We start from the raw sequence: 16,931 nt of genomic DNA, 5'->3' as shown, positions 1-16,931 counted from the left end.
GCACTTAGCTATACAGAGCAGCAGGTCACAGGAACAATCAGGAGAAGCTCAGATCCAACACTGAAACATTGACAAGGAGCAAGGATAGCAGCATCAGGCGGAGTTAAGTAATGAAGCAGTTAACGAGCTCACCAGAACACCTGAGGGAGGAAGCTCAGAAGCTGCAGTACCACTTGTGACCACAGGAGTGAATTCAGCCACAGAATTCACAACAGTACCCCCCCCTTGAGGAGGGGTCACCGAACCCTCACCAGAGCCCCCAGGCCGACCAGGATGAGCCGCATGAAAGGCACGAACAAGATCGGAAGCATGAACATCAGAGGCAAAAACCCAGGAATTATCTTCCTGAGCATAACCCTTCCATTTAACCAGATACTGGAGTTTCCGTCTAGAAACACGAGAATCCAAAATCTTCTCCACAATATACTCCAATTCCCCCTCCACCAAAACCGGGGCAGGAGGCTCAACAGATGGAACAATAGGTGCCACGTATCTCCGCAACAACGACCTATGGAATACATTATGTATGGAAAAGGAGTCTGGGAGGGTCAAACGAAAAGACACAGGATTGAGAACCTCAGAAATCCTATACGGACCAATAAAACGAGGTTTAAATTTAGGAGAGGAAACCTTCATAGGAATATGACGAGAAGATAACCAAACCAGATCCCCAACACGAAGTCGGGGACCCACACGGCGTCTGCGATTAGCGAAAAGTTGAGCTTTCTCCTGGGACAAGATCAAATTGTCCACTACCTGAGTCCAGATCTGCTGCAACCTATCCACCACAGAATCCACACCAGGACAGTCCGAAGACTCAACCTGTCCTGAAGAGAAACGAGGATGGAACCCAGAATTGCAAAAAAATGGAGAAACCAAGGTAGCCGAGCTGGCCTGATTATTAAGGGCGAACTCAGCCAACGGCAAAAAGGACACCCAATCATCCTGGTCTGCAGAAACAAAACATCTCAGATATGTTTCCAAGGTCTGATTGGTTCGTTCGGTCTGGCCATTAGTCTGAGGATGGAAAGCCGAGGAAAAGGATAGGTCAATGCCCATCCTACCACAAAAGGCTCGCCAGAACCTTGAAACAAACTGGGAACCTCTGTCAGAAACAATATTCTCAGGAATGCCATGCAACCGAACCACATGCTGAAAGAACAAAGGTACCAAATCAGAGGAGGAAGGCAATTTAGCCAAGGGCACCAGATGGACCATTTTAGAAAAGCGATCACAGACCACCCAAATGACTGACATCTTTTGAGAAACGGGAAGGTCAGAAATGAAATCCATCGAAATATGTGTCCAAGGCCTCTTTGGGACCGGCAAGGGCAAAAGCAACCCACTGGCACGAGAACAGCAGGGCTTAGCCCTAGCACAAATCCCACAGGACTGCACAAAAGTACGTACATCCCGTGACAGAGATGGCCACCAGAAGGATCTAGCCACTAACTCTCTGGTACCAAAGATTCCAGGATGACCAGCCAACACCGAACAATGAAGTTCAGAGATAAGTTTATTAGTCCACCTATCAGGGACGAACAGTTTCTCTGCTGGACAACGATCAGGTTTATTCGCCTGAAATTTTTGCAGCACCCGCCGCAAATCAGGGGAGATGGCAGACACAATGACTCCTTCCTTGAGGATACCCGCTGGTTCAGATAAACCCGGAGAGTCGGGCACAAAACTCCTAGACAGAGCATCCGCCTTCACATTTTTAGAGCCCGGAAGGTACGAAATCACAAAGTCGAAGCGGGCAAAAAATAACGACCAACGGGCCTGTCTAGGATTCAAGCGCTTGGCAGACTCGAGATAAGTCAAGTTCTTATGATCAGTCAATACCACCACGCGATGCTTAGCTCCTTCAAGCCAATGACGCCACTCCTCGAATGTCCACTTCATGGCCAGCAACTCTCGATTGCCCACATCATAATTACGCTCAGCGGGCGAAAACTTCCTGGAAAAGAAAGCACATGGTTTCATCACTGAGCAATCAGAACCTCTCTGTGACAAAACCGCCCCTGCTCCAATCTCAGAAGCATCAACCTCGACCTGGAACGGAAGAGAAACATCTGGCTGACACAACACAGGGGCAGAACAAAAACGACGCTTCAACTCCTGAAAAGCTTCCACAGCAGCAGAAGACCAATTAACCAAATCAGCACCCTTCTTGGTCAAATCGGTCAATGGTTTGGCAATGCTAGAAAAATTACAGATGAAGTGACGATAAAAATTAGCAAAGCCCAGGAACTTTTGCAGACTTTTCAGAGATGTCGGCTGAATCCAATCCTGGATGGCTTGGACCTTAACTGGATCCATCTCGATAGAAGGGGTAAAGATGAACCCCAAAAATGAAACTTTCTGCACACCGAAGAGACATTTTGATCCCTTCACAAACAAAGAGTTAGCACGCAGGACCTGAAAAACCATTCTGACCTGCTTCACATGAGACTCCCAATCATCTGAGAAGATCAAAATGTCATCCAAGTAAACAATCAGGAATTTATCCAGATACTCACGGAAGATGTCATGCATAAAAGACTGAAACACAGATGGAGCATTGGCAAGTCCGAACGGCATCACTAGATACTCAAAATGACCCTCGGGCGTATTGAATGCAGTTTTCCATTCATCTCCTTGCCTGATTCTCACCAGATTATACGCACCACGAAGATCTATCTTAGTGAACCAACTAGCCCCCTTAATCCGAGCAAACAAGTCAGATAACAACGGCAAGGGATACTGAAATTTAACAGTGATCTTATTAAGAAGGCGGTAATCAATACACGGTCTCAGCGAACCATCCTTCTTGGCTACAAAGAAGAACCCTGCTCCCAGTGGTGATGACGATGGGCGAATATGTCCCTTCTCCAGGGATTCCTTCACATAACTGTGCATAGCGGCGTGTTCGGGCACGGATAAATTAAATAATCGACCTTTAGGGAATTTACTACCAGGAATCAAATTGATAGCACAATCACAATCCCTATGCGGAGGTAGAGCATCGGACTTGGGCTCTTCAAATACATCCTGATAATCAGACAAGAACTCTGGGACCTCAGAAGGGGTGGATGACGAAATCGACAAAAATGGAACATCACCATGTACCCCCTGACAACCCCAGCTGGATACCGACATGGAATTCCAATCCAATACTGGATTATGGGTTTGTAGCCATGGCAACCCCAACACGACCACATCATGCAGATTATGCAACACCAGAAAGCGAATAACTTCCTGATGTGCAGGAGCCATGCACATGGTCAGCTGGGCCCAGTATTGAGGTTTATTCTTGGCCAAAGGTGTAGCATCAATTCCTCTCAATGGAATAGGACACCGCAAAGGCTCCAAGAAAAACCCACAACGTTTAGCATAATCCAAATCCATCAGATTCAGGGCAGCGCCCGAATCCACAAACGCCATGACAGAAAACGACGACAAAGAGCATATCAAGGTAATGGACAGAAGGAATTTGGACTGTACAGTACCAATGACGGCAGACCTAGCGGACCGCTTAGTGCGCTTAGGACAATCAGAAATAGCATGAGTGGAATCACCACAGTAGAAACACAGACCATTCAGACGTCTGTATTCCTGCCGTTCAACTCTAGTCATAGTCCTATCGCACTGCATAGGCTCAGGTTTAACCTCAGGCAGTACCGCCAAATGGTGCACAGATTTACGCTCGCGCAAGCGTCGACCGATCTGAATGGCCAAAGACAAAGACTCATTCAAACCAGCAGGCATAGGAAATCCCACCATGACATCGTTAAGAGCCTCAGAGAGACCCTTTCTGAACAAAGCTGCCAGCGCAGATTCATTCCACTGAGTGAGTACTGACCATTTCCTAAATTTCTGACAATATACTTCTATATCATCCTGACCCTGGCACAAAGCCAGCAAATTTTTCTCAGCCTGATCCACTGAATTAGGCTCATCGTACAGCAATCCGAGCGCCAGGAAAAACGCATCGACACTACTCAATGCAGGGTCTCTTGGCGCAAGAGAAAATGCCCAGTCTTGAGGGTCGCCGCGCAAAAAAGAAATAATAATCAAAACCTGTTGAATAGGATTACCAGAAGAATGAGGTTTCAAGGCCAGAAATAGCTTACAATTATTTTTGAAACTTAGAAACTTAATTCTATCTCCAAAAAACAAATCAGGAATAGGAATTCTTGGTTCTAACATAGATTTCTGATCAATAGTATCTTGAATTTTTTGTACATTTATAACGAGATTATCCATTGAAGAGCACAGACCCTGAATATCCATGTCCACACCTGTGTCCAGAATCACCCAAATGTCTAGGGAAAAAAAAAAGTGAACACAGAGCAGAAAAAAAAAAAAAAAAGATGTCAGAACTTTTTCTTTCCCTCTATTGAGAATCATTAGTTGGGCTCCTTGTACTGTTATGTTTGCTAATGACAGGTGTTATGAAGGCAATCCAGAAACACAGTGTGCTTAGCGATCAGAGCGCACACAGTGATCTGACAAATACCCAAAAATACAAGAACGAGCTCTGAGACGTGGAAACTCTGTAGACTGCACACCTGATCCAATCCTAAACACAACTAAAAGCGGCTGTGGATTGCGCCTAACAACTACCTAGGCAACTCGGCACAGCCTAAGAAACTAGCTAGCCTGAAGATAGAAAAATAGGCCTGACTTGCCCCAGAGAAATTCCCCAAAGGAAAAGGCAGCCCCGCACATATAATGACTGTGAGTAAGATGAAAAGACAAAACGTAGGGATGAAATAGATTCAGCAAAGTGGGGCCCGATATTCTAGGACAGAGCGAGGACAGTAAAGCGAACTTTGCAGTCTACAAAAAACCCTAAAGCAAAACCACGCAAAGGGGGCAAAAAAACCCACCGTGCCGAACTAACGGCACGGCGGTACACCCTTTGCGTCTCAGAGCTTCCAGCAAAACAAAAGACAAGCTGGACAGAAAAAAAGCAACAAAAAAGCAAAAAGCACTTAGCTATACAGAGCAGCAGGTCACAGGAACAATCAGGAGAAGCTCAGATCCAACACTGAAACATTGACAAGGAGCAAGGATAGCAGCATCAGGCGGAGTTAAGTAATGAAGCAGTTAACGAGCTCACCAGAACACCTGAGGGAGGAAGCTCAGAAGCTGCAGTACCACTTGTGACCACAGGAGTGAATTCAGCCACAGAATTCACAACAGGGATCACAATGGATTAATTGTTTGAGGTAAAATATTTCATTGACTTTTTAAAAATATATTTTATCTCACAAAATGTATCCTCTGCTATCTCCTGCTATAATGTCAGTATTGTATTTTGCTTCCTCCCCTGCCCAGGAGCTGTGGTATATTCTGTACATGGTCAGACACAGGGGTGTGTCTGACCATGTACGGAGCATACAACATCTCCTGGGCAGGTGAGGAAGCATAAGACAATACTGACATTACAGCAGGAGATCACAGTGGATTCATTTTGTGAGGTAAAATATTTCATTGAATTTTTAAAAAATATTTTACCTCACAAAATATATCTGCTAGCTCCTGCTATAATGTCAGTATTGTCTTTTGCTTTCTCCTATGCCCAAGAGCTGTGGTATGTTCGGTACACGGTCAGACACACACAATTTTTAAAATTAACTTTTGTTCATGGGAAAACCCCTTTAAAAAGCAAATATCAACACCAACATGGCTCCTTCTAAAAAGTATGCCAATGACAATGAAAGGAAAGCTGCAAAGGCACAATGTCGAAGACAACAAAGGGCAAAAGAGACTCTTAAAGAGCAACAGCATCGCTGGGACAAAATCAATGCATATAAGTGTAGGTGTCAAGCACATGAGTCCCCTGATGCAAAAGTCATTAGATTATCACAGGATGCCATTAGACAACAACAGCGCTGCATGCCTGCCTTTAACACCCCAGGTAACCGATTGTAACAGTGGCATTGCTTTCTTCTCGGGGAGGGTAATGCCATGCTTGGAAGCAAGGAAGTACCCCTTTAACAGGTAACAAGTGCATGCAACACTGTTCTGACTCCAGGCCAGAAGGGGGAGCTCGAGACTCAGATTCAGGGGAACTCCCCAATATATTCTGGCTGGAGGAGGAATTAGTTGGTCAGTCTATGAGAGGAGAGTGAAGAGAGAGGAAGCAGACAGAGAGAGTCTGAGAGAGGAAAGCTCTGGCCGTGCAGACGAGTGGATCTGCAGCTCCTGGAAGGAAAGCGAAACACAGCAATCTGTAGGAGACTGAAAGGGGAAGAGAAGCACAGGAGAAGTAAAGAGCTGGAGGGAAGCTGCGACTGAGCTTCCTCCACACTGAAGCGCAGAATATCAGTAGCCAGAAGACCGAAATTGGGGGGTAACGCTATTCCCCCATGGCAGAAACCGGCGGACAGGAGATTGCAGGTCGCTTGCCCAACATTAACACCAAAAGGCACAGCAGCACAGAGAGCCCGGTGTCATCCTGAGAGACCCCTGTAAAAGGCTTGCGCTGCCTGCCATGCGGGTAGTGTCCTACTAACAAGGGGGACAGAGACAAAGTGAGGACCTTCTGTGAGGCCTAAGGCAGCAAGGGACTACAACACAGCGCAAAGAGGAAGGCTTCCAACTCCACCTGGCTACAGTGATTCCTGAATTGCTTCCAAGCCGGCCAGACCACACCAGCACCTGTGATCTGTACCCTTGACTGTCGCTGCCTTACACCAATAAAAAGGTAAACAGACTGCAACCTTGTGTCCTCTAGATCTTTCTGGCACTACACCATCTTTATCTACTACACCGGGAGCCCTGGGGACCCAGCTTCACCTGTGGGAAGCCATACCATCCCTGCTGCCATAACATCACCCCAGTGGACCCCTTTAAGCAGGGTCGGTCATCCCTAACCGAATACCACAGGTGGCATCATGAACAAACTTTATTCTTAATTCAATATCCCCTTTAATTTGGACGCCCAGGGCCACGGACAGGGTCACTGCCACCATGACACATCCCTTTAAGAACCAGCCCGGTTCCGAGAACCCCAGGGTCCTATCAGGCGCTCAATGCCCCCATCGTGATATCACCGCCCTCCCGATGCGATAGCATTGGGCCTCCATCTAGTATATATATATATATACATATATATATACATATATATATATTTGTTTTAACACAAAGTCTTATTTCTCTGAGTATTTAATAAGAATTAATTGAAAAAATCATACGACTAGGTTGACACACTGCTATTTACATTTTTTATCTCAAATGTAAGAGCTAATCCTAAAAGGAGAGAAAATGCAAAGGAAGAACTGTCAAACACTTCCTAAAATTCCATAAGTTAGGACCACAGTTTGCGGAATCACTTTTTCTCTGTCCTATGCATAACGCTAAAAGTGCAATTCTGTAAATAGTTATTTTAAATGGAAAAGCTAAAATACCAATATAGAACAACCACTGGGGAAATTGTTGCAATTAATTATTTCTGTAGGGTTTCGATTAGTGACCAAAAGCAAATCAGAGGTCCTTTCTCACTAATTTACAATTTTTTACCTTAATTTCCAAAACTAATAGAAAAATGCTAAAAAATATGATATATTACTACGAAATAATACTTTCAAAGATCATATAGTCAAATAAACAATACTTTACTACATTATCCAAACAATACTGACATATAAGCTCTACCTTACCCTAGGAATTTATCCGAGAAATACAGTGTAGCGGAATCTTTTTCGAAGCAGTGCTAGGATGTTCCAACGGACTTTTCTCTAGGGAATCGAGGAGTTTGAGGACCATGGGATCACCCAGTTTGCCTTTGTCTAAAACTGACCATGATCACTTGGGGAGAATATCTAAGAAATATGGCTAGTGTTGGGCCATGCTAACATTTTGTTAAGAATGAGACCTTCGCTGTATGGCAGTAAGCAGTAATGACTGAATGTTTTCAGCTCCTCTCCTGCCACTGAATACAGGTGGCATTTATTATTGCCATTAAGGAACTTATGCCTTAAATACACAAATGCTGAAGGTGTAAGGAGTAGGTAGCAATTTCCATTAGGCAGTAAGTGCTTACATCTGATTTGAATCGCTCTATATTCGCTTCATGTGATTGATCAGTGTTAAGAAGCCGGTGCGTAGAGGAGCTGTTTCTCATTATCCAACATATGCAAGTCAAAGCTGGGAGACTTTACAGTATAGCAATATATCTTTGATCTCCTTTTATAATAATATAATCCGATTTGCCAAACTTAAACAATCTATTACGGGTGGCTTAAAATTTATGTTTACGATTTGAAATAAAAATGGCAGTAGTTGAAATCCGCCTCCTCCCCTGTCTGAGTCAATAAATTAAACTGTAAAAACAAACTTGGTAATTGGTGTCTTATTAAAATGAAAGTAGCGCTATACACCAACTGTAAAATACGTCGCGAGCGGCCAACAGATGCAGAACACGAGACATCCTTGTTCTTCACAGCCTCGCTCCTCGTCATCCCAGATAAGACGCCGGATCGCATCTACATTTTCAGACTTTTTTTTCTTTTTGGCATTTTATACATGACTGCATATTTTAATAAATGCACAGTGACCACAGATTTGGCTTGGCGGAGGGTTTATGAAACAGTTTGCATTTGGTTTGGTGTCTGGAAACTTCGCGGCAAAAGACTATTTATACAAAAAACAACCGTGTTTTCTTTTCCTTTCCCGAGCTTTCTGTGGCTTCTTTTTCAATAAAACCTATGTTCCATCCTAAACTACACTGCCCTGCAAAACAAGCAAAGCGAATTACTTACATTATATTTTCATGTTCTTTTCTACAGTGCGCAATATATATTGGAATATATCTAGATGCAGAATGTGTCATTTGTTGCACGAACCTTGTACTTTCTGTGATGACTCTCCGAGAAAAGAATATTTAAGACCCCAGATATTATAATATCTGACAAAAAACGTATGATGAATTCTGCTCTGCTACATATGCAAAGTGCAATGTGAAATATGACCAGTGAAACGTCCTAAACAAACAATGCGAAAACAAATGAGATGAAATTGAAATTTGTTTGGCAAGTTGAGGGAGTTATTTTCTAAAACACATCTTATAAATCGAAACCATACAAGCTGTCAGCGTATCCTGGTCCTGGTAACCCTTTGCAAGCCTCTCAGACAGCCCCCTCTCCCCCTTGTTTTTTTTTTACTGCTCTCCTCTACTCCATCCTTTTGTCATTCTTGGTCTGTGGTGCCTGCTTGTGCCCCTGTCTTTGTTTTTATAGTGAAGGTGGGCCGGGCCTCATACCATTCAGAAAGTGAGCAGGGAGAGGGGGCAGTGATTGGTTCAGGCGGCTGTCCCGTCCTGCATTGGTTGGTGGGCTAGGTGCATGGGCTTTATTCACAGGGGAGGGAAGGCTCTGTGCTCTGCTGTTGACATTCAGCACCAATGCACTACAGTATCAGAGTGAGAGGGAGCAGACACCTAACACACAGCGCAGAGGCTCAGCAACTTTCCAGCAGAGCATCTCTGCCAAGACCTACTGCGCCCTCTCACCGGTGAGGATATCGGATACCAAAATACACCGGCCGTCCTTATACCTGTCACTTTACAGATTGCCCCTGTATGTCAAGTTTTAGAAGAACTGAAAAAAGTGCACAAACTGTGGCTGCATCAAAGTTGCAATCTGAAGAAAATTTGGGGGGTACATCAGAGAGTCCAGGGACATTTACAGTGACGTCAGAAGCATCTAGTTGAAAGGTAAGCAGGAACGTACCTCTGTGTGTATTTATATATATATATATATATATATATATGTATCTGCTCTGCGCATTATCATCATGCCTTATATCATAATGTATTAATTTGGGTTTTATATTGTCTTAAGCACGGTGGCTCGGTGGTTAAACATTTGTGGTCCTGGGTTCAAATCCCACCAAGGACAACATCTTCAAGGAGTTTGTATGTTCTCCCCATGTTTGCGTGGGTTTCATCTGGACACTCCGGTTTCCTCCCACACTCCAAAGACATACTGATGGGGAATCTAGATTGTGAGCCCCATCGGGGACAGTGATCATCATGTCTGTAAAGCGCTGTGGAAATAATGGTGCTGTGCAAGCAAAGCATAATAAGAAGAACATAAAACAATACAGTCCACATAAGTTGAACGATACACTCAGCTTTCTACATATTATCTTTTGTTAATACTTTTTGCTCTTCTTTCATCAAGTGCAAATCCACTTTATCTACTGGGCAAGCAATATTAATAATTCCTGCCTTTACGGAGATTTGCGCGCGGTGAAAATATTTGTGCACTTGTTTTTATTTTCCTTTTATGAAACAAAAGCAAATATCTAAAAAAGATATTAAAAATCAACAACTCACAAATTGCTACTCTAGGTTAAAGTAGCCAAGCATCTCCTCTCCCAAGCGAAGCCCAAGGGCTGGGGATGTGAGTGAAGGAATGACGGTCTGGCGATCTCTTGAATGAGTTAATTGGTCTCTGGAAGTTCCAAGACCTTTGAAAAGTTTCTTGCAGAGCAGACCCAGGAAATTACAGCTTTGATATCGCTGCCAGTGCACAATCAGTGGCACTTTATGACATGACTTGTAACTGGAGGAGGTATTTGACTTGTATGGTAAACTTGGCAGAAATGATCTCTTCTCGATATTATTGCATCGTTGTGGCCGACTTTGAATTTTTTGTCTTGTTTGTTTTAATAACTCAGGTTTACGCTGAGGCTAAGCCTCGCCGCCTGTCCTAAGCAGATTTGTTTGTTAGCGATGAATCAGCAGGATGCTAAAGGTAGAGCTTGATCAAAAGAGATGGATTAGCAGGCAAATAATCTCTCGGTACACATGTCACTGACTAGGGAACATATGGCTGTCTTGTTTTCATGGTGTATCCCTTACATATAGCGATGACCTTATGAGTTGGCATCCCGTAATCTTGGGGCAAATCAATGCAGGGGTCATTTTGGCCATGGCTTAGAGGAACCATGCTTCCTGTGATCTCCTGGATAGTAAAATGATGAGGGGACATCATGAACATGATATGCTGGGGGGCTTCCGAATAAAGATTTGTAAAACAAAGTGGAACATCATCTTGTTCAGGGGTAGATATATGTTGCTTTATAATTTAATACCTTAGGACTTAGGGGGAATATTGTTTTATAGGCTAAGCTAATATTAGGACCTGTTTGGGGGAACACAAGGTGTATCCTTTGTGAAACTTTGTCTGTTCTCACTTTTTTGATGTGGGAAATGAATCTTCTCCCTGGTTGAGCTGATTAAGAAGAGCACAAGTCTTGTCGTCTATCGGGGTCATGTGGCACACTTGGTTTCTAACAAGGACAATTGTTGGGTTAAAATTACCCTGACAAAATACGTCGTCTACAAATTTTATTACAGTGTGTCCACATTTTGGGTAAATGTGTGTACGCTTGTCTAACATTTTAAGAAAATGATTGCAAGTTTTTCTTATACTTCCGTTTTCTAATCATTTTTTAATACCACTTGGAAATTGATAAGATATTGTGTCCCTCCATCTTGAGTACCCTGAAGAAAGTGAGATAGAGGAATCTTCAAAATAAGCAAGCACACAAAAACTTGTATCTATTTTGTCTCACATGTAAAGCACTATGGAATAAATGGTGCTATAATAATAAATAGTAATAATAATAATGATATAATATTTTAGTTTATCAATTTGTGACTGAAGCTGATTAAAATGTTATTATAGGATATCTGTATTAGAGGCAGCGGTTTCTGTTGCTTCACGTATATCGGCTCGAATTCGTGTTCTCCTTACAAGGCAAAAAATAGGTCAGACATAGAAATTGAGTGAAGGCAGATGTATTGTCGGCCCGTGCCAGTGTCATGCTGTGCCCTCCTACTACCACTATGGGTCACTCTAGGGAAATATATGGAAGGCTGTCTCTAATCACACTATCTGGATCACTGAAGTTCAGAAGGGGTGAAGAAGTAATGAGATGTAGGGCAGCTCCAAAGATGTTGTAACTATAAATGTACTAATAACCCCAATAAAGTCAAGAGCAAGTTAGATTCATTCCTGGAACCTAAAATACGATTTTTAGAAGCAGGTTCTGTACAAAGCAGTGGTGTATTCATGTGAACCACATTTCAGCTGCCAGCATTTCTATTATCTGTTTTATGTAGACTAGAAGACTAGCCAGAAAAATGTGGGTTAGCCGAAGCCACTTGAATATAGCGCATGGATTTATCCTATCCGTTATGTAACTCATTCTCTTGGAAGACAGTGCGGACTAAAGCACTAAATACCCCTTGGCTATAAGTGAGTTAAATGAGAGACATATAACAGATGAAAGACATATAAGATGGTTTATTTTATATTTTCCAAGGGGGGGTTACAGACAGAACAGCATCTGATGGAATCTCTGATTATTTAATCAGATATTTAAAAATATAGTAATATTATAATTATTAAATTGTGTCTATTATTATACCATCTTCAAGTAGTTAAATATTGCAATAGCATAAAATAGTGCAAACTCAACCAAAGTTTCTTCATAAAATCCACTGTAAAAGCGATATCTTGAATTTTACTCTAAAAAGGATAATTCTTGGAAATAAGTGCTAGACAGACAGACAGATAGATAGACAGACAGACAGATAGATAGATAGATAATAGATATGAAATAGAAAAATAGATAGATAATAGATAGAAAGATAAATAGATAGATAGATAGATAGATAGATAGATAATAGATGGATATATATATATATATATATATATATATATATATATATATATATATAAATGATAGATAATAGGTAGAGATAGACAGATAGATAGAACGATAGATAGAACAATAGATAGATAGATAGATAGATAGATAGATAGATAGATAGATAGATAGATAGATAGATAGATAGATAATAGATATGAAATAGAAAATAGATAGATAATAGTTAGAAAGATAGATAGATAAATAGATAGATAGGTAGATAGATAGATAGATAGATAGATAGATAGATAGATAGTAGATAGATTATAGATAATAGATAGATAGAGATAGATATTAGATAGATAGATAGATAGATAGATAGATAGATAGATAATAGATGATAGATAGATAGATAGATAGATAGATAGATAGATAATAGATAGATAGATAGTTAGATAATAGATGATAGATATATAGATAATAGATAGATAGATAGATAGATAGATAGATAGATAGATAGATAGATAGATAGATAGATAGATAATAGATAGATAAATAGATAATAGATAGATAGATAGATAGATAGATAGATAGATAGATAATAGATGATAGATAGATAGATAGATAGATAGATAGATAGATAGATAGATAGATAGATAGATAGATAGATAGATAATAGATAGATAGATAGATAATAGATGATAGATAGATAGATAGATAGATAGATAGATAGATAGATAGATAATAGATAGATAATAGATAGATAGATAATAGATAGATAGATAATAGATAGATAAATAGATAATAGATAGATAGATAGATAAATAGATGATAGATAGATAGATAATAGATGATAGATAGATAATAGATAGACAGATAGATAGATAGATGATAGATAGGTAGATAGATAGATAGATAGATAGATAGATAGATAGATAGATAGATAGATGATAGATAGGTAGATAGATAGATAGATAGATAGATAGATAGATAGATAGAGATAGATAGATGGGTAGATATTGGTGGACATGGACTACGCTTCATGGAATCTTCACTCCTTGTGATTATCACTCCTATTTAGTATCTCGTAACATCTACCTTGAGGATGGAAAGAGCAGCCTTTGCATAAAAGCTTTGTCCTTTTGATTTTGTTGTTTGCTTGGTGCATTTCTGAAATAGCGGCCATTGCAGGCACATAGGGTGTGATGTCACGGGGAGCTAGAAATAGATACCACAGAACATTATTACTGTCTCACTCCAGTTCCTTTTCAAAACATTCCGAATTAAACTGCACGCAAAAGGGCTTCCTTTAAGCTTCGCCTGCAGCTTGTTTGTCCTGGAGACACTGCGAGGAATGAAGAAATATGACATGCCCTTTTAGAAATCCTCCTATAGACGGTAGCACATCATTGCTATTACTTAATCTTTGAAAATACTTCTTTGGCTTTTTTCCGGAGGAATTCTAAATTCTTCAGATTGCTTTACTTTATACAAAAACATTGTTACTCTGAAAAATGGCGCCAGTGCCAAGACCTGGCATTAAGAGCATAATAATGGCAAATGGGGTGAGCGCTATGGCCTCCTAGCAGCAAAGTCAGCCCATTAGCAGACGCCCCTCGGCTTCTCATCCTTAGCTTTATAATGAGGGAACCAGGGCTTGTATGAAGTAAAGATTCACAATTAATAAGGGTCTTGGAAAAGTCATTTAGTCTGCTGAGGAGCCCAATTTTCCCCAAACCTTACTATTTTCCCATAACCAGGAGCGTAGCTAGAAGAGAGCACTTAAGGCATGTGGGTACTGGGTGACAGAGGAAATATCCACAAGCCACTATATCGCTGCAGGGATTTTATATACAGGGCTAGGATAGCTGGACCTTGGCCTCGTATGAAGAAAGCCCAGCTTCTTGGGTATTAACTTCTAATGTCCTCCTTCCAAACTGTTATACCCATAAGGTTTGTTTTTACGTCTGAACATATTTTGTGGTTTTATGTCTTATCCATTTTTCTTTCCCTTCATTTACACATTGAAGACATTAATTCCCTGTTCATGACATGGTGAATTTCCCTTCACATTTGTTTTAATCAACCTCTTTTATTGTGACTTTGTCTCAATCCATGTTATTAATTAGTTGGTGCTTGTGCGTCTGTTGTCTGTTTGTATGGTGTTGTGCATAAATGGCTCTCTCCTATGGGCATCCTAAGAATAAATTGGGACATTTCTGTGAATGGGACCAAAATCAAATGCACTTATGTGTTAGGACTGGCGGAACGCACCCAGAAAGATGGTATAGATGCGTTCGCAGTCCAAGGTCCACCGTGCAGGTGAAAACCCGCTGCTAGTAAATTGCAGACTATATGGCGGTACACTAAAGTAAACACACATGGGTTCAACCTCACCCAGCGTGAAGGAAGCAATCCTGTTGCGTCACAGGACCGCGGTACCGCACCTAAAGCGCGAGCAAGCAGTCAGCGTACTTAACCCCAACTGGGATTGAAGTCCGATTAGACCCTTGCTGGCACAACACCGCAACTGGGTGTGTAAGGAAACTAATAAGAAATATATAAATGCACAGGAGTGCGAGCAATGCCGCACTGACGGACGCCACCAACCACACAGGCTTGTGTATGGAAAGCGCTAGGCAAGCGCACGGCGCCGTACAGGCGAACACAGCAAGAGGATGCTGTAATGTGTGTATCGTGCAGATGGTTAGTCGGGCGCTAGATAGCTACCAACATCCGCGAGCAGACAACAACTCTAGGGAGGGATATTTAGGAGCTTTCATCCATCGACATACATCCATCTACACACACACATATATAATTATGAGACAATACTAGCGCATGGCCGTGCGGTCATGCGCAGTTTATATAGTTGCAGCACAGGAAGTGGCTACAGAACTTTTGCCCTTCCAAGACCTGCCAAGAGGACCAATGGGATGTGCCCCAGAGCCTGAGCACCTGACCCTCGATCTCCAATGGGAGATCTTGCCCTGGGCATGCTCAGTATGTGCAAACAAGGACTTAGTCCCAGAGAAGTCCGCTTGCTGCTGACCAGTACTGGCTTTAATGGCAGAAGCTGGAGAAGCAGCAGTAACTCTTAGAACAGAGTGAGATTGAGCAAGACGCTGGGACCGACGTCTTTGCTGAGCAGACTCCACTGCGGCTGGAACAGAATGGGAGACCGCAGTGGAGATGGCTCGAGATTCCCCCTGTGCAGAAGCGGGAACTCGACCTCTAACACTTATGTACACATCTTTATTGAGTGAAATGGGTGGGAGGGGTATTCCAATATTCAAGATTCAATCCCAATATGTAGTAGGCGTAATAATAATAATAATATTAACAACAATAATAATAGCAAATACCTCCAATTAGAAACAAAGTACAGTTCTTCTGATTCGCTTTGTCACTTAATCCCTGTGCAGGGCATTTCAGTAGCTTTGATATCCATGCTTACAACCACTAATAACTGTTTAACTGTTAATAAATGAGTAGTCATAACTAGGGTTGAGCGAAACGGGTCGGCCAGATTCAGAAGTCGCCGACTTTTGGCAAAGTCGGGTTTCATGAAACCCGACCCGACACCTGTGTGGGGTCAGCCATGAGGTCGGCGATCTTCTGAATCTGGTATCGGAATTCCGATACCGATTCCCGATATGTTTAAGATATCGGGAATCGGTATCGGAATTCAGATTTAAGTGTAAAATAAAGAATAAAAATAAAAAATATTGCTATACTCACCCTCGGACGCGCCCTGGTTATAACCAGGAGCCTTCCTTCCTAAGAATGAGCGCCTGAAGGACCTTTCGATGATGTCGCGGCTTGTGATTGGTCGCGTAAGCGGTCACATGGGCGTCACGCGACCAATCACAAGCCGCGACGTCATTGAAAGGTCCTTCAAGCGCTGATTCTTAGGAAGGAAGGCTGCGGGTTAGAGCCAGGGCGCGTCCTACCTATTAGGAATATATTCACCCTCGGACGCGCCCTGGTTCTAACCCGCAGCCTTCCTTTCTAAGAATCAGCGCTTGAAGGACCTTTCGATGACGTCGCGGCTTGTGATTGGTCATGTGACGCCCATGTGACCGCTCACGCGACCAATCACAAGCCGCGACGTCATCAAAAGGTCCTTCAAGCGCTGATTCTTAGGAAGGAAGGCTCCCGGTTACAACCAGGGCGCGTCCGAGGGTGAGTATAGCAATATTTTTTATTTTTATTCTTTATTTTACACATTAATATGGATCGCAGGGCCTGAAGGAGAGTTTCCTCTCCTTCAGACCCTG

The 16,931-nt window shown here is 42.2% G+C and overlaps 1 protein-coding gene across 1 annotated transcript in view; it reads left to right on the top strand.

Annotated features, from left to right (window-relative positions):
• Positions 1-9,341: 9,341 nt before the first annotated feature.
• NDNF (neuron derived neurotrophic factor) overlaps positions 9,342-16,931 on the top strand; it is a 62,930-nt gene continuing 55,340 nt past the window's right edge. Inside the window, exon 1 of the mRNA XM_069743881.1 lies at positions 9,342-9,703. The gene's annotated coding sequence lies outside the window, so the exon portion shown is untranslated. The remainder of the gene's footprint in view (positions 9,704-16,931) is intronic.

Source organism: Ranitomeya imitator, chromosome 1 (assembly GCF_032444005.1).
Source record: "Ranitomeya imitator isolate aRanImi1 chromosome 1, aRanImi1.pri, whole genome shotgun sequence".
Lineage (NCBI taxonomy): Eukaryota > Metazoa > Chordata > Amphibia > Anura > Dendrobatidae > Ranitomeya > Ranitomeya imitator.
This window is presented reverse-complemented; position numbering and strand designations above follow the sequence as displayed.